Source organism: Battus philenor, unplaced genomic scaffold (assembly GCF_028537555.1).
Source record: "Battus philenor isolate CCGP_79_NKW_IND1 unplaced genomic scaffold, ilBatPhil1.0.hap1 SCAF_5, whole genome shotgun sequence".
In the NCBI taxonomy this organism is placed as follows: domain Eukaryota; kingdom Metazoa; phylum Arthropoda; class Insecta; order Lepidoptera; family Papilionidae; genus Battus; species Battus philenor.
Genome location: NW_027181715.1, coordinates 1,042,451 through 1,068,909, shown reverse-complemented (window position 1 = coordinate 1,068,909; position 26,459 = coordinate 1,042,451). Strand labels below are relative to the sequence as shown.

The window sequence follows — 26,459 nt, the reverse complement described above, 5'->3', positions numbered from 1 at the left end:
ATTATAACTTCCAAAGTTAACTTTTATTAAAATATTCTTCCAGTAAATTATCTGATAAGAACTATTCAGTTTTATATCATAGGTTAACAATAGTTGCACTGCAATGCATAGAAGATATCTATGGGGGGATACAACATAATCGCCATGCTTAGCAGGTGGATTGGTGATGGCAGTGTGGTATTATGGGTACGCAGAGAGCGCAGCTGCCCATCCTCTGGAAACTTGTTTGTGGGCAGTGGCGATCCTATGTAATTAATGCACAACGTGTGAATTATATAACATTGTATCCCGGGAATCAAATCGACGAACTAGGACGGCAGGTCTTCTACCGCTGGGATACTACTACTCAGAGACTTCAGGGTAGGTAATAGGAAAATTTCCCTCGACTGGCTTATAACATAAACCCAAATAATATTTTTGTGACCATGTATACATACATGTAGTGCATGTTTAAATTTTAAGTCGATATTTGATTATTCACCACGGCGTAATGCAATATTAACTATACAACATTACTGTACTTTTAGGAGGGCAATATTTAAAATACTGAGTTTGGGATACGTACAAACTAATGTCAACGAGTGATAATTGGATATGTGGTGTTCATAACTGTTATTTGTGTTATGGGTAAGTCAATTATGATCAAGTATTCATATTCAATCACCACCACTATTTTTGTAATGCTGCACTATTTTCGTACAGTTGTAATCTTTGTGTATAGCTTCACTCTTTTTACAAGTCCACTCTTCTTATACATCTGCACTCTCGTTATACTATTCAGCAGCTGCATTCTTTTTATACAAATACGCTCTTTTATACAGCTGCACTCTTTATACAGATGCATTCTTCTTATACAATTGCACTCTTTTTATACAGACGCAATCTTCTCATACCATTGTAATCTTTTTGTACATTTGCATTCTTTTTTAACAGCCGCTCTCTTTTTGTGCAGTAGAACTTTTTTGTATATTATATAATCAAGTTCCTATTAAATCTCTGATAAATGGTAGATTTTGATATGGACGTTTTGTACAAAGTTAAATATATATATAACAAAGTACTGTATAAGTTTCTTGTCATAAGTTATACATGTATCGGACATCACTAGTCAAAAATATCGATAGTAAAGACGGCGTCAATACTACAACGGCTCGCGGCGCTGTTGTACTACGACAGCTAGACGTTTATCTCGCGTCACTGGCCATTCACTGGCGGCCGGCTTCGGCAGCCCGTAAATAGAGGTTTCTAATTTTGCTTTTGTCGCCGACATGGAAATAACTCATTGCTTTTCTTTCTTTTATAATTTTCATATGCACCTTTCGTATGTACAGAAAAGTTTATTCATGTTATCACGTATCTAAAGGTAATGAACTTCAGGGTGTTTAGTTTTTCGTATGTAACACGTACCTTATAAATCTTAATAATGAATAATTGATATAAATATTGGTAAAAGTACAAATTTATATAGGTTGTTACAAAAAATAAAATCGGTATATACGCACATATACGTGCAGACTTGCAATCGTAGATCGCTTCGCGGATTTGATTCTCGATATACAATCTATCTACGTGTGTAATTCACACATTGTGCATTAATTTTACGGTACACAAACGAGTTTCCAGAGGATGGTCAGCACCGTCCTTTGCGTACCGTAATACCACACTGCGATTGCCAACCCATCTGCCAAACCTGGCGATTACGGTATATCTTCCAATTAATATCGTTGTATCAGAGGCCTATGACTTGCAATGGGCGCCTATGGACTGAAAATGTAGACAAACACGTGTGGATTTGTTATAGATTCAAACTGAATTGATTTGATTGAAACTGAAAAGCTTTTAAAAATATTTTCATTTATCCTATATAAAATTATCTCTCTAAAATAATTTAAGTTTTTTTTTTCTATTGAAATGCAATAAGCCAAAAACTTCTTGCAGTACATATTCAGGGGCACATAGTAATCAATAATTAATTTTTAAATATACTCATATTGTTATTTTATTTATTATTTTTGAAACCATTAATTTTTGTACGGGAAGTACCATATATTGACGGAAACTTCTTTGCCCCCTTTGAAGCTTTTACTTCTTTAACCAATTGTCCTGTACATACATATATTACTATATCTTATCTAATAATTATTTCAGTCTCTCATTTTTATTAGGCCCCAAACAAAGGATTTAAAAAAAATATTATACAGGCCTAAACGAAATGCATCAGCGTAATTCGATTTTCAAAATTGTAAATGATATATAACAACGATTAAACGACCACAATTCGTTATATGGTACCATTCGCGCTACGAAATAAATTCTGTGGCGATGTGGACAATGGATGGAGTCTTGCATATATTATGTTGAGGGCAGTCTTCAGTTAAGTGAAAGGCAGATGCCTGAAGTGAAACTTGGAAGTGTTCCCAATTGTGCCTTGTATGTCATCGAGACGTAATTTAATGCTCTCAGCGGGACACGAGCGCGAGTGCGGCACGCTAAAACGGAGCTTTGCTTTAAATATTAAATAGAAATCAAATAATGATATCCCAAAAATGATGATCATTGTATCATTAATGAAATGTTTAAGTTAAATGATGCCCATTTCAAGACATATTCTTTACACCAGTGATTCCCAAAGTGGTCTATATCGACCCCTAGGGGTCTATGACAACCTGCAAGGGGTCTACGTCAGCGAAAAAAAATTTGGGGGTCCATGAAATGGAAATGGGGATCCATGATAGTGGATCACGTACACTGATAGTACCTATTTACTTACATCATACTATCAAAACATTTACATTATTTATAAAAGTACCTATGAAGTAAAAAAATTACTATATATTATATGTTTATAAAATTGTGTATTTTATAAGTTGTAGGATGTTGGTATTCGCTTTGTGGTCGCAATACATTTTGAACTTGTAAAAACCTGAGAGTCGCAGTCTCGTGTTTATTTAATGTTACGTATATTTTACATAACAGATACAAAATTTTATGATCGCAACCAAAGTATTATGGTACAAAGAGGACTTATTTGTGTGCAGTGTCAATCTTATATAATTAATACAAAGTATGAATTATATAAAATTGTATCCCGATAATCGAATCCGCGACCTACGATCGCTATTGTCAATCCTCTACTGCGATACCAGTGTTCAAATGATATTAAATTAAACCAACTTGTACAGTTAATTTAAATTTAGTAAAATTACTTATAGTTCGACTTATAAGTGGACCAACAACTCTAATAAAGTAAAGTAATATGTGTATATTGACAAGTCATCTACGATACGAAAAAAAATCTAGAACCTTAATGTGTAGTTATTATAGGATCAGTCTATGATGCTTGAGTATTCATTTGATGTATATGTTAATATATCAAGACACTAGTAATTACGTATGTACTAAAATATAAACATAGGAACTTTTCATACTTCAATTCGATGATTAAAATAACAAATCTAAAGTTTTACCGATCAAGATTATATTTTGAAGACGATTTCAAAATACACACAGTCATGATTAGATCAGTATTTTTGACAAGACTCTTCTGAGGCGATATTTGTTAAGAGTTGGAATAGGTAATGATCACTTGTTAGTGTTTATTATCGTGTTTTGTAATTGTCAGGGTTGGCGTTCGTCGTGTGTAGGAGTCGCGGGCCGCGCGGCCGCATCCGCGACGACCTAGACCCGGCGAGCGCCCGAGCCCACTCACGCTCGAGTGCTGTGTAACTAAGTCTCGAAAGATGAATGCGCTAGATAACTAACCCAAGTGCGCTAGGAATCACTTAACATTTAATAAAAGATAAGATTTCAAGTGATTTTCTTATTTCTATCCTCTTCCACCGCTCTTGATATTGACGCTTATCGCTTAAGCGCTCAATGCGCTGGAAAATTAAAAAAAAATCATCGCTGGCTGAATAACCCTGAATCTTTAAAAAGTTATTGTTTCTTTTCAAACATTAACACTTTTGTACGGAGTTTTATGCGCTTAATGATGCGTTGTTAATTGAAACTAACGTAAGTAAAACAAAAATCTAAAGAAGAAAATAAGAAAAATTAACACCACTTTATATAAATGTTCTAACCATTACATCTACTCATAATGGTATATAAATATAACATATATGTATATATATGGATGTCTACACATATAATTAATATAAATAAAAATATATTAATTATATGTGTAGACATAAATAATAAATAACAAAATCTATTTCTTATGAAGATACCGTCAGCTTGTCAAGCAAGAATTGTTTACTTTACATTTGTACTATACACAAATACATTACGGTATCATTACCTTATTTGTAAATGCATACTCAGTTTAAAACAGTTACGTAAAGCACAGTTGAAATAAAATCAATGAAAGATTACTTAGTTCTGTAGCAAAATTTTTGTATAATTTAGCAGTATTAGACGTGACTTAGATTCGGCATTTGTTGAAGCAAAACGGAACGATTACATTTTGCAGACAATTTTCTATCATAGCTATAATAAAACAAATAGATCGCTATTTCTTCTATATGATGTCTATATAATTATACGATTTATAATTATAATATGTAATGAATAAAAAAAAACTTAATAGCTCTTCGAGAATAAAATGCCTGCTACTGTAGTCGAAATTTAAATGCAATCCCTGCATTTTATTTTTTATTTGTTCATTCGGTCCTTTTTGCATAACGTGATTCATGTTGGACTTCTATAATGTATACAATACTATATATATACACACACACACACACATATATATATATATATATATATATATAATGACCGATAGATTCATGCAACGAAACAAACAGATGAACATCTGAATTGGTATCAGTTAAATGCAGATCTTCATTTTTACACGAATTAATTTTTCTGCAAAATTTTTTTTTTGAACAATATGGTGCACTATAACCAGAATAAGTAAATAAGTTTTACTAACATAAATTACGTTATAAATGTAATTTTTTTATGTAAAATCAATGGTCTAATGAAGAAATTGGTCAAATGACTGTTTATGACATTCACGACTGGTTATTTATTAGCATGCTACAATTCTTAGTATAATAAAAACTTTATGGTGATACTACTGCAGAATGAATAAGCAGAAAGCTATTTACTTTACAATTTTATAGGGAAGATGGTTATCCTAATATAATTTATGCTATTTGTAATCTTTTTTAATTTAGAAATGTCAGTCGAGAGTAGACTGAAACAAGATGGCGGCAGAATGACGTATCAATTTAATTAACAGTTTTTAAAACACATTTTGTTAGTGAATCGGCTCTCTCAAATAAAATTTATAATTTTTTATGACTACCACAGATTTCTGCCGCAAATTTGTAGTGATTTAACATTTTTAATTTCTTACTTAAACAATGCTACAGAGTAAAAATTAAAAGACACTGGAGGCCATTTACCGTATTCTGACACTTATACCATTTACGTGAATGGAGTTTTATGATTTAACGATTTTCAATTATTTGTTTTTTATATTACCAAATTTTGTACAAAAATCCTATACACGTTACGTTCAGTAAATAAAAGTTTTTGTTTAGAAACTTTTCTTACTGCAGGGGTTTTAAACTGTGCGGACTGGTGAAAAGCAGATGCTATCCAAAAATCAATGGTTTCTCAAATAAGAAATGTAAAAACAATCAATAAACAGTAAAAAACGTTTTGTAAATTGTATTATTACGTATAAAAAATTAATAATTGTTTACTATTTCTCTGCACACTGTACTGTTAGAAGTTATTGACATTTCGCGTTCCAATAGAAAAAAAAAACATATTTTAGTTTTCAATTTATAAAAATGGTTAGTAATAGGCATAAAAGCTTTAAAACTCTTTGTTGACAAATGAGCTTTAGATTCATCTTTAATTATTACATCTATTACTCTTTATTAAAACTTTTTAACACGCAGACAACAATGAAATGCTTACGTGTATAAATGCTTTATTGAATATTAGAAAGAATTATAAGGCTTTGTATGCATGTATCGCGTATCTAATTAGGTCAATTGTTCTGTGACCCCACTTCGGTGCTAAGGTTACCAATTTTGCATATCGGGGTTAAGACGTTACGAGTACACAAAGGAAGTCGCTAACATCTCGATTTAGGCCTCGCGCATTGCATTTGTCATGTAAATCGAGCGTGTGCACTGAACCTATGGCGGTATCAACACGCCGCAATGCCAGATGCGGAAAGCAGAATCAATGCAAATTTGTACATAATTTTTCGCTTACACTTGCATGATCGTTACGATCATAACTTCTACCATCGCTTTAAAATGTCTACCCGGCTTGTGGCCGCCACTCGAGAGTTTTTCGATACCAATGGCCGTCAACGAGCGATATACTCCGTCTATTGCCGTTTCAGATGATCAATCTTTCAAATTTTCGTGTGTAACCTTGGTTTATCAGGGATCTCCTGATTTCTTATTCTCCATTGCTCTATAGGGGATTTTAAGTTGTTCTATAAGGCACAACGTAAACGAGCACGTCTCAGATCTTTTTATCATCACCGGCATCATCTTTATATCAACATACACCGGAGAAAGATCTTTGACTTTAGAGTTTAGTTTTTTAGTCTTTGCCGAATTCTACTTTAAAACCTACGAATTACCGTAAATCCAGTTTAAAATTTCTCGGCGGCCTGTCCGTATTAACACATATATATAAAATTATCCGTAAGTCACTTTGTCTGTTCCGATTATTGGTTATTATATTGAATGTAAGATATATTTTAGATGCAAATTATCAAGTATGTATTCTAGAAGACTACAAGAAGATTGTTTTTGTTTTTATATAAATAACATTCAGAGAGAGGGAGGGAACAAGTTTTACTTAAATTAAAAAAAAAATCTAAATTCGAATCATTAAAATTCGTTATTCAATATAAATTGCATTACATCTCTTTTTGACATCAAGTTGATACTATCACTTATTCGCGAGTACTGCTTTATATATTCTATGAAGTTATTTACAGTATTGAATCAATCATACAATCTTTGACCTTTTTTTTAAACCGAGCTATGAAATATGGGATCCTATTGAGAAAGCGAATACATTGTCTATAGAAAGGTTTGCAAACTCAATGAAGTCGAGTCTTATCTATACATCTACACCAATAAATAAAATTGGTGTGTCTGTTTGTAATATTAAAATAACCGATGCACATGAATGTATATGTATGGTATATAACAAAATTACATTTTAAAAGTTTTTGCTGTCTCTATCTCTCTATCTCTTTGTGCCGTATAATTTATGAAATGGCTGGACCGATTTTGACGGGACTTTTACTGGCAGGTAGATAATATAATAAGGAGTAACTTAGGCTACTTTACTTTAGAAAAATTAAAAAAAAAACTAAATAATCGTTCAGTTAAATTCAACGGGAACGAAGTCGCGGGCGAAGCTAGTGTAAAAATCTATAATGTTTTGGTGAATGCAATAGATTTTCATATTGAAGCTACAGACAACATTTTATTGTACAGTGTAATATTTATTCCAACGGTATATTGACATGCTTGCGAAGTTTTTTTCACTATCCACAATCGTTTGGTATTTTAATGTTCTCTCTAACAGTAGTTTGATTATAAGACTACCACTGTTTTTGTGAGGTCTCCATTACGCACGTTGCTCTAATTCAATTTGTATCATACATTTGCGATGCGTTCGATGTTTAGACGGGCAACGCCTTTGAAACATCTCTCATAGCTTCAATTCATCATACGTTTCACGCTTTCTTAAATTATCATTCCTTCGCTATGAAATGAAACGAGAAATAATTGATGAAAAATGGATTCCGAGAAAAATATAAAGATTATTCACCAGTTTAAATTTCTCTATATATTCTGATTTCATTGTAAAAGATACCTATGATTTCACGTGTAAAAATCAAACCTGTATTTTTAGTCAATTTTTTTTTGAAAAATCGATTAGTGGAATCGATTTAAACAAGATTATGTATAAACCAGTAACATTATAAACCTATGTACGAGGATTTCGACGAATTGACAACTCTATCTACTGACGCGCGATAGGTACAGTGTTGTCAGTATGTATATAAAGTAAGCAACGATTGCTTAGCTAAGAATGTGAACTGAAACTGTATTAAAAAACTTTAACGCAATGTAGAGCAAGTTTTGTTTTAGTTCTACAGTTTTATGTTTGTTTGTTCGTTTTATATATATTTATATTAAGTTTTGTATTAAAACTGATAAAAATTATGACTGAACTGTGAATATATGTATTTATAGATTTATGATAAGGTTGTCGTAAGGCATTGGCTACTTCTTACCGATCCTATTGAAAATCTAAGGGAGAGACCAGTGCCCAGTTATTGACAGTTTACGTCTGAAATAATGATGATTATGGTGATGATGTACCAGATGAATAAATTTAACTGACTAACAGAACTTTAATACGCAATTAATCGACACTAATTTTTTAATCGAACTTATAGTAAATGTTGGTTTACTAGTTCAAGTATTATTAAAAAAAAATTCTAGACGGGATGACACGGTTAATGAAAGTGATTCTAGCTTACTAATCTCTAGAACAAATTGATGTCTAGAATATTTTTGAAACTAAGTCTTATGTTTTCACAGGTATATGAAAATACAATAACGTATCCCTCTCTTTTTAACCCATAGTCGCCTACGGCAAGACATAGGACTCTCCCAAAGATATCAGGGGGCGTTATACCATAATCGCTACACTTGACAGGCGGTTTGGTGATCGCAGTGTGATATTATGGTATGCAGAGGGCGCTGCTGACTATCCTATAGAAACTTGTTTTTGTGCATTAGCAATCCTATATAAGCAATGCAAGTGTTGACTATATGAGATTGCATATCGAATATCAAACTCGCGGCCTGCGATCGCAAAACTCAGTCTCCTACCGCTGGACACCAAATGTCACAATTACAGATAATTTAATCATTAATACGTTTTATTTACATTCCCATTTACTACTAGGATCGAGTGAAATAGTTAAAGAACTTAATAAAGTAAGCATTCATTTAGAATTATTAAAAAGGATGTCATTATGGCGGATATAATATCGATGCGTCATGAGAGCCGCCATCTTGCGTATGACAGCTGGAAAGCTATGCGTTCGGCAAACAAATTTTATGAGCAATAATTTTTAAAGTAAAATTAATATTAACGTCAATATATCACGGATCTACCGTTAATTGTTATTCAAAATAATTACCTCATTTTTCAAAACCAATATAGGCATGTATTAAAAGTTAAACTTCGTGATTTTAAAAAAAAAAATTTCTTCTATAAATGAAAGACGTAAGTAGCATATTTATAGTGAACACCATTTACTATAAAAGCATTACATTCAATATAGATATGACTGTCAAAATATCGAAGATTTTATCAAGTACATATACATAATAATTGGTTACAAGTATGAACCTTTAAAGGGGTGAACGTGTAAGTCATTTGCAGTCAATGAACATATAGTAAACCCTATCCAAAATCAGTAATTACAGAAATAATAAATAGCGCTATGATAATTTAAAAATAAATTTACTTTTTGCAGCAAAACAAGCAATACATTTATCATATAAAGCTTTTACACAGATAACATAACAAAATGTAAAAGTATTTGATTATCTACCGAAGGTTTTATATTTAAATGAAAAGTGTACAGCGTGGATGCTATACTGGCACTCCGTTTCCACGTGAGGCGTCCGTTAATAAAGATTTAGTGGAAATACCACATAATATAAATACAACATTTTGAGTTTTATTGCTTCGTTCTCTTAAGAACATTAAGCAGATTATGTAAAGGAATGTCTATGGTCCGAATGCCTTAGGCACTGACGTTTACCATAGACAATATAAATAGTTTTATCGGATTTTGTTAATTCGGCTACCTACTATATTCTTTATTTTTTTATGTAAAGACATATCACGGTTTTATTTATTGACACCAGCTAACTACGAACTGATTAATTGAATATTTATTCAATAAATTAAACATGTATTTTAATTTATATTTAATTTTAGTCTATGGTATCAAAGGGTAAAATCTTATTTATTTGTTTGTATTTTTTAGATTATAAATGCATACGTAATTGAAATTTATAATTTCGTTATGATATATTAATTGATAATGAATCCTAACGAGGTTTTAAGAGGCACCGTAGAAGATCGCAAAAGCTGTTCATCAAAATTTTTTAGTACTCATGAATCTTCCATAAAGTACAAGTTTTTATAAAAGAACGTTACTGTCTTTTTCTCTCATGAAACTTATAAAACTGTTTTGATTTAGAATAGTTATGTTAATAGTAAGTTTGATTATATTCATGGTGTTCCAGCATATATGAACGAAGTTTATCCATCGAGTCAGACAATATGTCTAAAAGGCGAAAGAAAAAAATAATATTTTTATTCTTACATCGACAAAGAACGGCGGAATTTATCTCCGCTCGCATTGTGCACTTTATTACAAGAAACAATAAAATAAAGTAAACAATAAAAGAAATCATAAATTCTCTCGTCCGCTGCGATCTGTAAAGATGGCGGCAGGGTAGACATCGCGGTAGCTATGGGAACGTACATAAACCTTTCCGCCAAATTCAAACATGAAATTGAGACATTTTTACCCCTTTTTTATAAAAAAATTTAGACTCACAAAATAAACATATTGGTTATAGATGTAATACTTTTAGGAGGGTGAATGTGAAGCCTAATTACAGTAAATAAATATACTGTACACTATTAAACGTTTTCAAAGGCTTAAAAGGTTAAAATAGGTGAATCTATAATTTATCAAAAAAAAAAACTTTACAGCTTTTATATACTTTTTCATTCAACCTATATAAAGTTTTTATATAACTCTGAAATATATACATCGTTACTTTTAGTTATATATTATTTCTGATACTATTAATTTGAAACAGTGTATACCATACATTAATTGACAAAAATAACATTTACCCGTTAAAAGTTTTTACACCTGTGACTAAACAACTTGTTTTTGTTCATATCGTAACCAAAAATAATAACTGTAATTTGGGGAAGTGGTTTTTTTTTTCAGGAAAATGTAATAATATATATACTGAAGTAATATAGCACTATATGTAAATAAACGCGCCTGTATGTTAAGGTTGGGACGCATCGTTTCCAGGCACACAGCGACGATAATGCTCTGGAAGTTTTAACACAAACAGTGATCGTACAATGTGAAGCGGATTTAAAATTCTACGACATAACCCGCTCGGCAGTCCGAGTCTACTTTATTAATAGACTGTCGTTGAAAACTAATCTTAATCTGTGCTTAATCTGTTGGACGCCGGGAAACCGCCGCGTTCGTTATATGCAAATTTATAGAGGTCGTGTCAAGGGCTTTATTACCATAAAGATCTCCGATTTCCTTTACACCCTATATATATTATATTTATTTAATATCCATTCATTGAATCGATTTATTAAAATTAATATATACGTTGACGTATTTTTACGCGGATCAAAAGTTTGTTACATTTATTAAGTAATGAAGTTATATACATAAGCAAGTTTTTAAAATGCTCTTTCAGATTTATTTAAAAATAATATCAAAGGTATAAAATTAGACTTATACCTAAAGATTCTAATTTGGAATTGTTAAAACATGTTTGCGAACATAATTGATATTGTTCGCTAAGAAAATTACAAATGGCGACTATTTTTAAAAATTTTCTAACCGATTTTTATTAAAACTTCTTTAATCGAATTTTTAATAAACGTTTAAACAAAACCTGTATTACCAGATATTCATTCTTAAAACTTACGAATTTTCGAAATTCAAAATTGCAAAATCGCATTGGCTTGTCCATATAACGTTTGTTCAACGTGTTGTTTCAACATATTACAAAAAACAGATTGTAATATATACTCTCTAATTAGAGTTTTGTATTTTTTTTAAAGTCTATCGTTATTATAATCAGACGTCGATGTACTGGTAGACTAATATAGAATACCAAAGCATCTTCATCTGCTCGAAAATCTAAATCATGAAATGTTACGCTCTATCTCCTCTCTCATTAGCCTAGTATTTTCACCCGACACGACTTTGTTCTGACAAGAAAAGATGACAGGAACAAGCGACGTATTGGTATTCGCCGTCTTCATAAACCCTCGTCATCACTATCATCTTCTCATACGATAGATGCCCTCTGCAAGGCATAGGTCTTCCCCGAAGATAGACACAATGATCTGGTCATGCTACTTACATCGAGGTACTTCCCGACCCTAAGGTAAATAAATCCAAGTTCTCATTAGCCATGCCTTCAGTACAAAGATAGGTTCAAGGACGCTTACCATCCACCAGTTCAAGAGCTAAAGAGCAAGGCGGTCATCGGTGCCCATCGAACCAAAGACACCCTCGGGCTGAGTAACAGTGTCAGCAGCAATATCACGTCGTTACACGGACGAGACTCAAGATGCGACCGCAATATTCATCGATATAGAGAATACGGGAACCACCACACAAATACTGGTGTGCAACCTGATGATGGCCATAATGGAGTAGGGATGAGAAAGTGCTCGCAAAAACCATATTAAAAAAAGTTACATTAATTACTTTTTTCATTAAGAACATTGTATTATAAATAAATATATACGCCACTAAAATGTGGTTTCAATACGGTGCAACGCAGCCGCTGATTATATTTTATAGAGCTCTGATAAAGATGTAAGGAAATTTGTACAGAATATCGAAATGATTTCAACCACGAAACTAAAAACTCGTGAAGCTATTGTGATTGAAAGTTTTAATAAAAGAATTAATATGTATTATATTTCTCCCTTTTTATAAATACTAAAGCTCTCATTTTTCATACTATAAAAAGTTGAATTGTTTTAATTTCAATAAAAAAGTATCCAATAACAGTTGTTCTTGAAGAACGCCTTACTAGCTTCATATGCGCGTGGATTTAAAATTACACAAACGATTTTCAAATCCAAGGCAAAGTTAGAAAGTGAAAGTTTATTCAAACGTCGCAGTTGATATCCGTGCGCCGCTTCGTTCTTCTCCAAATTGAGTTTTATCCAAATATAAGTCGCGGTTAAAAGCCCGCCTATTCGTAGACTAAAAATGTTCCCCAACTTTAAAAAGTTACAATTTTAAATTTGGAATCGAATGCCATCTCGCTCGATCTTTTTCAAGAATTGGTAATATTAGAATCGATATAATTTTATAAAGATAGAGAAGAATTTTGCCGATAAATAATAAGGTTTCTTTGCGAATATAAAACTAATTCTGTATTTCAACTGAATCATAATGTATCCTGTACTTAAATGTAATCCTGTAAGCTGTTGCAAGACAGACTAATTAACAGACAGAGCAATATATCCCGAATAAAGTTTCGACGATAGCTACACCTTCTTAATCTACAGAGAACAGATCCAGAGAAGATTAACACGAGTTTGTTTTTGTGTTAATCTAATTGTCATGGACATATATATAATTTTTTAATTTTATTTTATCATACTAACTTTTTTATTTATTCATGTAGATAGATAAATAAATTATCAATAAACGACCGGTCTATTTAAGATCAAATGAAGATAAGTAAAACCTCTTTCGAAAGCTGTAAAACATGTAATACCTTTGAAACTTCTTGGTTGGATGTTCTATTAAAAAAAGTTTCGTTTACATGAAGTATGTTCCGTCGAACTACGTCGTGTTTATCTGGAAGGCTTCGCAACCCTCTGACCGACCATCACTTAACTAAAAAGCATAAGTTTTAAGCAATATTTTATGCTGTGGTTGTATCATGTGCCGAACATTTTTATGTAAAAAAGATGAGAGTGTATTGGAGTTCAAATTACTGGTTCGTACCTAATGTTTACAAACGAGATTATGTTTAAAACAAAATTATGTAAATATTGTGTTATTGAAACTCTTTAATTTAGTTTTAACTCGGGCAAGTTAGTATAGTTACTTAATCATAAAAAAATATAGTGTAATACGTGAAACTCTACGATATGATTTTAATCACCCTGTACATATATGTAAATAAGAGATCAAACCGAGTAGAGTGATATACGAATAATAACCATCATCTACCAATTCACACTTAGACCGCAATTTCGGCCCCTATATACTCAGATGTTGTAACATTATAAATAAAATCAAAATCGATTTCATATCAATTTAAAAATCAAAATTGGAATATCCATGTTATGTCTTAAGGGTGCAAGTGCCAAATATCGCACGACCTGCAAGGCAATAGGCATTTATGGGTCGCGTAATTTTGACAGTTTCGTATTGAAGCGGAGCGGCATTCGCTTGACGACCGGCCATGCGCTCTGTAAAAATAGACCTACCCACAGTCCGAGATGCGATTGGAAACGCGTTAATCAAACAATGTAATCGCATAACACACTGTATTTTCCGTAAAGCTTTGAAAATGCCTAGAAAATACAAAATAAATTTCATCATTTTCATGTCTACCTAATGTAATACATCCAATTTTAAATCAACTATTACCTCTACTTAAGATAAGTATAACAAACCGTGTTAATAGGAAATACAGTCATCATCATGATCATGATCATCATCATCATCATCATGTCAGCCGGAAGACGCCCACTACAAAACATAGCTCTCCCACTCCGCGATCAACGGTTTTGCGCTCTCCGTATTGGACGACTTTCCCCTACCTTGAATATATCGTCGATTCACTACTTGTACAATATTTCTGACATATAGAGTAAAAAGTAAAAGTTCTCTATTATTCAACATTAAAGCAGGAGATTCTTTAAAAGTATGTTAAACATTAAAACATTTTAAAATGTGATGTATTTTTATTTACATGCATTGTAGTAAGTAATGTATCTATTACATTATACCGTCGGTGTCTTCGTTTCAGTCTATAAGTGCCTGCTGTAAGACATAGGGTTCCCCCAAAGATATCTAAGGAGTTATATACTATAATCGCCATGCTTGGCAGGAGCGTTGGCGATCGCAGTATGATATTATGGTAAGCAGAAGACGCTGCTGTCCACCCACTAGAAACTAATTGCATGAGAATTATATTAGATTATAGCTCAGGAATCGAATCCGCGACTTATGATAGAAGGTCTGTCCTCGACTACTCGGCTGCCACTGATCGACACGTTATTAATATTAACACTTTTTCGTACACCACAGATAATAAATAGAGGAAAAAAAGAAACAATTCATATGGTACAAGAGGCGGTCTATCGCTCCAGGGGATTTCTCCAGACAAACATTTAGACGAAAATGAGAGACATAAGATGGTGTAGAGTGTATGTACATATTAATATATACATACATACAAAAACACTTTTATATATATATAAAATATTCTATTTTACAGGCGAAGGAAGTGCTCTTTTACCACCTTTTTAAACGATTTAGTGCATCTAATTGGTTCTAGTAGCTCATTCCAGAACTTAGACTAACCAGGACACGGTGTTATACGTAGAACAAAAATTATAGTATTTTTTAAACGGATTTATTTAGTTCGACCCGTATGGAATTTGTTTATTTGGGTCAAAATTAAAAATTGAAATTTAAGCACCTTTCCGTTGTCAGATTGATCTGAAATTTGGTACACACATTTAATTTAGAGACAATACAATATAATAAAATCAATAACATTATAAATCTAAAATAGCCGCCGATTCAAAATGGCGTATTACATATTTTTCCTTAACCCCCTCAATATGGGTATCAAATGAAAGGGCTACATTAGTAAAACACGATGATTATGTCAAAATGTAAAATTTTAGATGGACCCCGTTCCAATATGGCGGACTAGGTACATATTTTTCCACAACCACCACAATATGGGTATCAAAAAACCGTTTAATTTAAAAGTTTTTTAAATTTATTTATTTATTACCAACTGCAAATAGATTATGCCGACACTAAAAATTCAGCATTGGTAGCACTGGCCACACAGTTTCGATACATAAAAAAAACAAACAAAAGCCGTAAATTCGCGGTAATGAAATATCGGTGGATTCGAAATTAAAAATCGTTTGCGAACAATGAAATAGTCGATACGCCGGATGGAACAGCGAATTGTCATAATATTTTATCGATATCCGTTAGAATTGTTGAGACCTGTGCACTACACTATAAAAAAATAATTATAGTTATTTATTTAAGAATTATTTACACAGAGAAGAATGCCGAGCTAGTTAGAAGACGTAAGATTCTAAATATCACCTTTCTTATTTATTTGTTCAAAATCAAATTTATTTTAAAAATACACTATTAAAATTTTCATTTAGATACTTTTAATAAAGATTTAACATATATTTTATTATACTTATATATGTGCAGTTATGCAAGATTTAGCTATTATAATATGTTTATTTAAAATCTATGGAAATCAATGTCCGGCTTGTTATGACGCAGATAAAAGACTAAATTGTTCTTAGTTCAACAGCGGTTTACGTTTAACAACAAATAAAATAAAACGCATTGCTCCGAGAGGCACGTTGTGATTATATGCTTAGTTTTACTATACAATATATTTATATTGTAAATATGTAATAAAAAAAGTATAGTTCGTGAGAAAATTGCATCAACACGGCCCACCGTAATCCGATCACGATGAGATTTTATTTGCCGATGTGGAAAATTACAATGGCTACTTGCCATGTATTGCAGTAATATACCATTTGCGCAAATAGTATTAGGGCACAAATATAATTTTCTATATATAACATATACATATACATAATCATTAACGTTTAGTTTTTTTTAATGCTAGTGGTATCAATCACTAGTATGGAATCCTTAATAGAATATACGATATTGAACCTTTATTAACTTTTAATATAAAATGATTTGATATGAGTAAAAAAACAACTCAAAATCAATCATGTGTTATAATTTAAAAACAACCAAAGTTTTTTTCTCTAAATACTGGAATAATCAATTAAAGTCTTAAAGGTTTTGACCATACATGCTACATTGGTATTGGCCATAGTTTTTCCATAAATCCACATCGACGTCCACTTTTAAATTTGAGTATAAGTCAGGGCTATGGGTTATGTCTAACCACACTTTAAGATTGGACAACACACACTTACACACATACTTCTCAAGACGTATACAAACAGTCATTGTAAATGTTCCTATGTGGATAAAATTTTGAATAAAAGCAACCTATAATTGATAGCTGAAGTAGTATAGAGGTGAAGTAGATAGTAGAACTGTAGAAGTTCTTTAACGCAAACGTTAAAGAATTTCTATAGTTGTAGCTTTTTCTATTTTATTGGCAGCATTCGAGCGCACGTTTTTATGTAATAAAATTGATATGTTTTTATGTACATTGCGATCGCAGGTAGCGGATTTCATTTTGGGGATACAATCTTACATAATTCACACATTGTGCATTAATTATTTAGTATTGCCGCTGCTGACCTAACCAGAGAATGGGCAGCAGCGTCCTTTGCGTATCATAATACCACACTGCGATCGACAACCTGCATGACAAGCGCGATGATTTTGGTACATGCCCCCATAGATATGTTTAGGAAAGGCCAAGCAGTGGAAGGCTATGGACTGAAACTTTAAACTACATACAAACTACCTTTTTTAATATAATTTCAAATAAATTCTCATAAATTGAAACATTATGCGTGTCTTTTAATAACAATTAAAAACAAGTTGACAAAGAGTCAGTATCAAATTTTCTTAGCCGTTCTTCAAATTCAACCGCTATGGGAGAGTCGAACTTGTAATTAAAGCTCAAAAGTGTTTACCATATATAAAGTTAATACAGCTTTAAGCGAACGGTAAGTTTAAAGGCTTGTTACAGCATTCAGAATCATATTTCATTGAAAACTTAATCCGAAATAATCGATGACCTTCACAACACGTGGTCCGATGCGACATGGGACGTATCGTCATAAAACACAATTGATATTTTCGCAGCTGTGTCGGTTAATGATCGGCGGGGAATATTATGATTCTTGGTTAGCAATCAACGATCGATATGAAAATTATTGGCGGGAATCGGGAGCTATTTCCAATCGTGTCAATATTTCCAGCCATTGCGGCGTCAGAAGGGAACGTTATGATTATTGAATGCCTTCTGCATCTCTGGTCACTTTTTATTTAACAGAACTAATAAGATATGAACTACAAGTTGACCAAGGTCTGTTTCCTGAACTCTGGTGACTAGAACGTAATGTTACTTTCCATGTTATGTCATATATATTCATATATGTATATCGAGTATACATATTTCAGCAGTTTATGAGAGAGATAAAAAAAACTATTAAAAATAACAAAAAAATAGTTGAAAAGTGTTTTTAATCACCTATAGTTTAGGAGAAATCCCTTCAATGTGCTTAGTTTGCTGATTAACAAAGTTACTCTACCACTATAAGTTAAATTCCTAACTTTTAAGTTAATTAGACGCGCTACCTCTCGTATCGGAACATAATAAAAAATATTTTTAGCGTCGGGCATAGTTAATGAAGTTTCTATTAAAAATCTAAAGATTAGTTTATTTCAGCACACGTCTGGTTTCCCTTACAGCCCATGGATTAGAAGCATATAAATGACGTGACACAAATGTTTACGGTTCGATGAAAACAAAAACCTTGTTTTTGCAGTCGAAACGCAAACATTAGTATGGAGAATTATTTGTTCGGTTCATACCTTGTTAATATTAAAACTGTAAATAGCGGACGAACTCAAGAATTCCAAGCCCAAAAATACCATTAGACGGACATTCCGACAATTATTAGTAATTTACTGATTCTTCGATTATCGATTCGAATTTTCTTATGAAATGACTTCAATGCGACAGTATTTTCAGTATTTTTTTTTGTGAAATTGTAATAATTTTTTTTTCAATGTAGGACATGAAAATGATTCTATTTAATTTTGCAAAGTTATAGTATATATATAACTTATGAAATATGATTTCTTATAGATACAACGTTATTTATGCAAAACGGTAATGAAAGCACATTTAAACTTTTCATAATCCATAATCATCATAATTTTTATCATCATAGATTTCCAATAAGACCAGTTGGGACCCACCAGCATCCAGTATCTTCTATCGTGGTGAAGAAGTTATTCTGTCCAAGTTGTGGGAGTACATCTGGCCCTGCGTGTACATGGTCTCTATTTCAGAGCCTTAATTTCCACCAGTCTTGTTCTACGCACTAAATGGCTTATCCTCTGTCACTACGACGCTCTAATATGCTGGTTTATGTTTGTAAAATCGTCAAGCATCGTTTGTGACTAATTTCTTGGAAATCACGAACTACCGCCTACTATATGGCGGTTCGTATCTATCAAATAAATGGCTTGTGTCAATCAGGGAATGCGTCGACCGCTATCAGCATTATCAAGTGACGCAGAAAAGCGCGCGAAAGCAGAAAGGAGCCATTTTGACCCTCCGAACGACGTCCGAGAACCGCAAAACGAGAGAACGTCATAGATTAGATAATGATGTCCTAACGACACTAAACAGTCGACACTAAATGAAAATTAATTAAAAGATCTATCGAAAAATAAATGTCTATTTACATTTCATTCCATTTTATTTTCTTTCATGCGAAAATTTATGTTGTAGAAATAGTTAATATCTGTATAAATTAAAAAAAAAAACGGGGCACGAACATAAACCTTGGAGCCATGAAAATTAATATTTATAATAAAACGGATTTGTTTCAATGTTTAAATTTCCGAAAAATTTATAATTTTATAGATAACAGACACGGCACGGGTGAAGTTTACGGCGAACATTTAAATATTGTGGATGTAAAATTCAGATAGAGCCGTAAATGTTATTTGTACGAGTGTTAAGATAATAAAACGGTCGCTGCCTAGTTCTTCATATCCGAGCAACGTTTGATATTCTAGCGTTCTAAATAATTACATTACAACGTACGAATTCGTAAATCAAATTTTTTAAAAATATATTTTATTTATTCTTACTAATTGAGTAGGCTTTACGTCTATATTGACTACGACAGACAAATTTTGTTGAATATATATAACTATTTATATTTGTTTTATATGTAAGTGCTATACTTTGATTCAATATTCTTAAACTCATAGTGTGGTGCAACATAGTATATATTGACTAGCTAATCAGTAATTTTCGCAATAATTTGCGGTAGATATTGCTCTGTGCAGGGATGTTATTATGCAATATGAGTAATGTATAAAAATGAATATATGAACTTATATTTAATTTTGGTTTAAAGTATTTTTAAAAAATTATTTTATGTTTAACATACGCTTTAATAAGCAGTACATTTGTTATATAATATATAATAATACAAAATTGAAAACGTTTATTCTTATATAATCTTAACGATATTTTTGGACTTTTAAATAGGATTATATTTGATCGTACACTAATTGACAGCAAATGACTTATATATTCAACCTTTAAAACTTTTTCGCCTAACAAATCCCCTGTATATAACTTCGTTATTGATCACAGATGTATGTCAAACATTTGAGCATATGTTAAAAAATTATTAAAGGATAATTTTAAGTTATTAACACGTGTACTTAGAGGCGACAAGTCGGTACTGTTCTGTCTGGAGGAAAAAATGGTATTTTGTAGCTGTTTCGTGTCCGCCCAGTGTACTTCGTCGGCGCGTCCGATATGGGTCAACACTGTCCAAACGCTTCCAGACGTGTAGCGGCGATGTATTCAAATATTTCACAACTGCCACATCATTTACCTGTACTACTGTGTAAATAGCAATTATTGAACCTGTTCACGTGTACAGATAAAAAATAACGGCAATTGCAAGAGACATTTTTGACCACCACAGATATATTTACCGCCTAATTTTTAGCAATGTTCTAATTTTAAAGCCATAGCTCTTGAAATTTGTGTCCTTTGTCTCTCGTATCCCTATCTATCGTGTGACAGGGATTTTGTTTTTATGTAATAACTTTTTCATGTAATATTTTTATTTTCGCGCTCTTCTATCGTTCCTCCTATGATCTTTCATTCCTTCATTTTCTTTCTTTCATATCCACTTTTCCTTTTATTCGATACCATTCTTTCTTCTCCTCATACCTTATATCATTTGTTCTCGTAGTAAAATATGTTACAGTATTTCAAAGTATTTTTTTTGGGACCGGACATTGTAGCCTTTATGGCATTTGCAGATTTGGTGAATTCGAGAAGGCATGGTGCAGAGGCCGTCAAGTCTTAGTCACTTTTTTAAAGCAACAAAACTCTAGAGTTCCCAGAGGAACCTCAGCTCGGGCCATTACATACAGTCTTACGACATTTATTATTTTTGATACCATGATCTCTTTTTAGTGTAGTAAAACAAGGTGGTGAATATTACTGAAATGAATTATACTGGAATGATCTGGGTTTTTTAAAAATAAGTTACAATAAAGCAAATTTTATTGGACATTTGATGTAGAAGTTAATTTAGTTCAGATGTGTTTAGTCTAGATCTTTTGACAGAACATGAGATGATCTTAGCAAGTCGAAATAACAGCCGCAAATACATACCTTGCCGCTATCAAGATAACGCATTCACGTTAGTTACTTTAACAAACTTCAACGGTATTTTAGTTGACTCGTTGTTGCTCTTAATTGCATGCTTCTAATGAATGCAAACATGCTACAAAATACTATATCCGGTCTAAAAACGGGCCGGCGCTAAATATAATATGTTTTCGCAACCTCGCCGTTGTTACTTCCGGCTAAGTTCAGTCGCAAGTTTATAAGCGTCACGGTGGAGATGCGATATCCGGACAGCGACCGCCCGTGGACCGTTCAGCACTAATTTAATGCATGATTTTTATTCTCTCATTAACCTTCGCGATGCTCCGGTTTCGAATCGACGGCGTTTTATTTTTGAAACACGGTTACGATCGGTGATTAGTGCCCCGAAACGTTTAACACGCACGGAGATCGTCCGTTGTTAAAACTCACCGTATTGTCAAGCGCACATACCTAACGGCTGTACGATATCTTGCTCCTTAGTCTAATATTTCAGTACATCTCCAAAAAGTTTTTAATTTGTCAGTTTTGGCGGGACGCGTCAATGTAGACACACAGATTTATTTTAAACTTCGAATACGATCCCACCTGATGGTAGAGGATGGTCAGGACGATGCGTTTTCCGGACCGTTTTCACATTGTTCCGATTTGATATATAATTTCTTCATTTAAATATATATTTCGCTAAAAATACTAATAATGAACACGTTTCGTTTATTTTTTTTTAATACTCGTCGTAGAACTGGCCGTCGGGACCGCGAGCGCGTTTTAAAAAGTTTTTTAAATTCGAAAAGAGAAGGAGAGCCCGCGTGCGAGGTGCGAGCGGTCGTCACTCGACGGGAGGCGCGCGAGGGCGCGGGCAGCGCGCGGGAGCGTTCGCGTCGACTGCCGGCCGCGCTCAAAAAGCTTCTTACGCTAAACTCGCACCGATGTGCACTCTATTTATAAACTTAACTTGCTTCCGCGCCACGTCCGCGCGCCTTACCAACATTAACATCATAATATTTGAAGCTCGATAGCTTTAATCATCTACATATGCGAGTATATCACTGATAGCCTTGTGGTTAACGTGATCGCGGGTCGTAGGTTCAATCCCCGCTACTTACGACCGATTAACAAAAACAATGCGAAACCGGTATTTTCTAGCAGTCTCATTCATGTCAGCTGATAGACGCCCTTTTTCTTCACCACAATGATCGGTATTGCAGTGTCTGCATCTAGCGACTTCCCGCAACCTTGAATATGTCATCGGTCCATCTAGTGGGGGATCTATTCATTGCCTAATAAATTACTGCGTAGCGTTGAAGTCTGATATTTGTCCACCAGTAAACCTGTCATGCCGGAAGGTCGCTTTAAGAATACGCAATCTGAATGTGTCACCTTCAAGTCATAATATTTGGGACATAATAAAAAGATACATCTTAGGATCAAAAATATAAATGATACTCAACGCGACATCTATAAGTCCACTCTGGGCACACGTGGTGGACCCACCAGTCCACTAAAACGCTGGCTGAAAACACTTTAGAGTTAGTTACCAAACTTGTCTCTATATGTACTTACTATTGTGAGATAATTAAAATCGATATTATTCTATCGTCGGTTACCTCTTCTCTTGCGAGCTTTTACCGAAGCTGCGGATTGGCCGCGGCTAATAAACGTTGGAGGTGCTCCAAGAATAATAGAGATGTAGCGATTACGATTATCTAATGAATCGATTTCAATATTAGTGCGGGGCGATATTTATTTTATTTATTGAAATAACACGCTCGCATATCATAATCGTGTACGGCGGCTATAAAAGTCGATTTTGACATATTTACGCGGTTCAGTGATGTACGGTTAATAAAATTTGATGGTTTTTAACCTTTTGTTTATTATATCCGAAACGTCCGTAACCGTTGATTTATGTCAATGTCATGGGCTGTCAAAACATGCCACTACACTTCAACAGCTGACATGAGTGCAAGACGTGCGAGGTCCTCTTTTGTTTTTTTTTAATTTCTCATCAACACTTTAAAATAATGCTGTTCTTTTGTACATTAGAACGAAGTGAGCTAAATATCAAGGATTTTACTATTTATTTATTACCTTAATAAGTTGTGTGTACTACTGTTCAAATTTCCTTTCCTAGTCATTCGACACTGTTAAAAATTTAGAATTTCCTCACTAACTTTTAGTTGCATACGAGATGATTGGTTATGGGTGTAAACAATTTAAAAGTTGCATAAAGATCCCGAAGTCTACGACCGTAATTGGCAGTCTTATATGACTAGTAGGAAGGTTATTATTGTTCTAGAACATACTCTTTACAACTGCAGGTACATTTTCAACAGCGTAGCATTTCGCCCAGTGCATGATTAGCTGAAATCGATTCCTCCTACACGTTTCTTCTCTGCCGATCTTTTTCTACAGGTGCGTGCAGTAAAGTGTCGCGCACCTAGTGATCATAAAGCTCCTCCTCGAAAGGCGGCGCAAGTCACTTCCGGTAGCTAATCAAGTAATTAAGTTGACAAATAAACAATTATATGTAGTGCGGAAGTTAGATATAAAAAAATTCGTAAAATTTGAAACATAAGATAATTTAAAAATTACTTTCAACTGCATTTTAACAGAAAACGTGTGAATTATTCAACCTTCACCTGAAAGTTAAAATAAAAAACATCGTATATCGATAGTCGGTACGCTATTAGATCTTTTACATGACATCATATATTTGAATACTTAATTTAGATTTTGAGTATAACAAAAGGACAATAACATATAAGTTTAAGCGTGTTCCTAAATTTAAACAACTGTTATAAAAATTGTCTAATGTAAATAAAAAGTTTTCTACGTTATATACATTTAAGTTTACTATTATGTCATTTATAACTTTACTTTATTGTCATTTATTTATTCAATTTGAAGACAAAAAACGTTGTGCCTACAGCGGACTTTGAATTAAATAGAATTAAATAGAGCATTTATAATTGGAATGCTTTATTTATTTCAAATGTACGTTCGGTTTTCTAATAAAAAAATATAATAAAAAAGGAAACGCTAAAAGGGTGCATAAACGCTCTAATCTTTCTCCCGGTGCACCGGCCAAAGGCCTCGACGCCACGTGCGCGCAGATAATAAATTCAAAACAAAACACTGTAACCGCCAACACAGCGCGACATTAACATGGTTAACATACGCAAGGATCCGGTTGACACACGCCTATGGAATGTTACTGGCCACTGAAATACTTTACAGCTCCGTTCGTACATTTTCACTGGCCAAAAGTAATAATCCAATATTTATTAACCTATAAATATCAACCGGTGTTGTTACTGAAAAATGAATGATCTTGGTGCCTTATATACACGGTAATTCTCTTTCACTATTGACCATCTATTTACGTCTTAGTAGGAAATTCATTTCGCAATTTACAAGGCTATAAATATAACCTTAACCTAAGCTAAATGCATACACGTGTCTCTTAGTCATTGATCCAGTCGGGACATTGCTTGTAGGAAAGTATTTGCGTATCGATATATCATAAAAAAGTCTCTCATCTGGTTCCAGGCCACATTAACTCTGCCACACTTTTGATGATTGAAATTATTAAGAAACAAGAAATTATTTATTAGGTTCGTAATATTTTCTCTACTGAGACATATCCATTATTTCAGAGAGAGAGAGAACAATAAGGCATAATCGAGCACGCGATGTTATACTTTGATTTTTTTGTCTCAAGTTATGATAATTTTCTTACGATTTTTTTCATCACTGTTTGTGAGAAGTCTTAACCTTGCTTTATCATCATCACCGTCCATTGCTGGCCTCCTTTATAGAGTTCCAATAGGACCGAATGGAAGCCAACCTTCACTCAGCGTCTATCGACAACCTTAACACAACTTGCAGAGCGATTGACTATGTATATGATATCTTTAAAGTAGTAAAAGCATAGATCATATATATACATACATACATACATATATATATATATATATATATATATATATAGCGCTTATTATAAGAGCTACCAACTAGTTCAACAAGGATAACATTATGTGTATATATTTAATATAGTATTTAATGTTTGATACATTTATTTGTTTTAATAATACAATGTTTTGTGATTTATGCACTCATTATTAAAATTCTTTTCTTTTTAATAATCTTAATAATAATAAAAAAAATAATAAACCTTAGATGTAATATTATCTATATAACCAATTTCTAATGTTTTAACTCTAGGACCTGCTAACGTACTTTTGTTAATTTATAATTTTTTCCTGGTTGTAAGATTTCCACAGTCAATGAAATAGAAATAAATATTTTATAAAAAAAGTTTGAAAGATTTTACTATTATTTCTAATCACCCTGAAAAATATGTTATTTTTATTGAAATGTCACAGACAATAAACTATTAATTCAATATTCTCTTTATTTTATTACACTGTTGGGTTAAATGTAACACACAATAATTGAGAACAGTTGAACAAAGCATACCCGTAAGCATTTACACTAATTTCCCATCAACCTATATATTATGAAAAAAGTAACATATTATCAATGTACGCAAATTTTGTCGCGAACTGCGTAAAAACATCTAATTTTGGGAGCTTAACTGGTGTGGCTGCGACGGGTGCTCCGCGGGCAATAAACTACGATTTAGGATTTGGCGCCAACGCCCGCAGACAGTGCTCCGATTAATATAATGCAGTTAGTTTAATAAAATAATTATTATTAGATTAATTATTTTAATATCAATTAATCAATAGTTTTATATAATTAATTAACGATGATTTTAAGTCACGGAATTTATTTCCGAGACTAACTTTAAATAACTTAGTTATGTTTGCAAAAAAAATTTGAGACAATATCTTTAAAGTGTGTTTACATTGAACTATAAATACGTAGTAGCCATATTATTTCATTACTTATTGAAGTAATACTTTAATATGTGTCAAATTCCTTAATTAGATTCTCATTTGG

At 32.8% G+C, this 26,459-nt stretch overlaps 1 protein-coding gene across 3 annotated transcripts in view; it reads right to left on the bottom strand.

The window, feature by feature from the left end:
- shakB (shaking B) overlaps positions 1–22,274 on the bottom strand; it is a 92,917-nt gene extending 70,643 nt beyond the window's left edge. For 2 of the 3 annotated variants that reach the window (XM_068772277.1, XM_068772279.1), the window contains exon 1: positions 22,080–22,274. The gene's annotated coding sequence lies outside the window, so the exon portion shown is untranslated. Of the gene's footprint in view, positions 1–21,923 lie in introns of all 3 variants that reach the window. The other variant, XM_068772278.1, reaches the window with a different exon arrangement.
- Between the last annotated feature and the right edge of the window lie 4,185 nt (positions 22,275–26,459).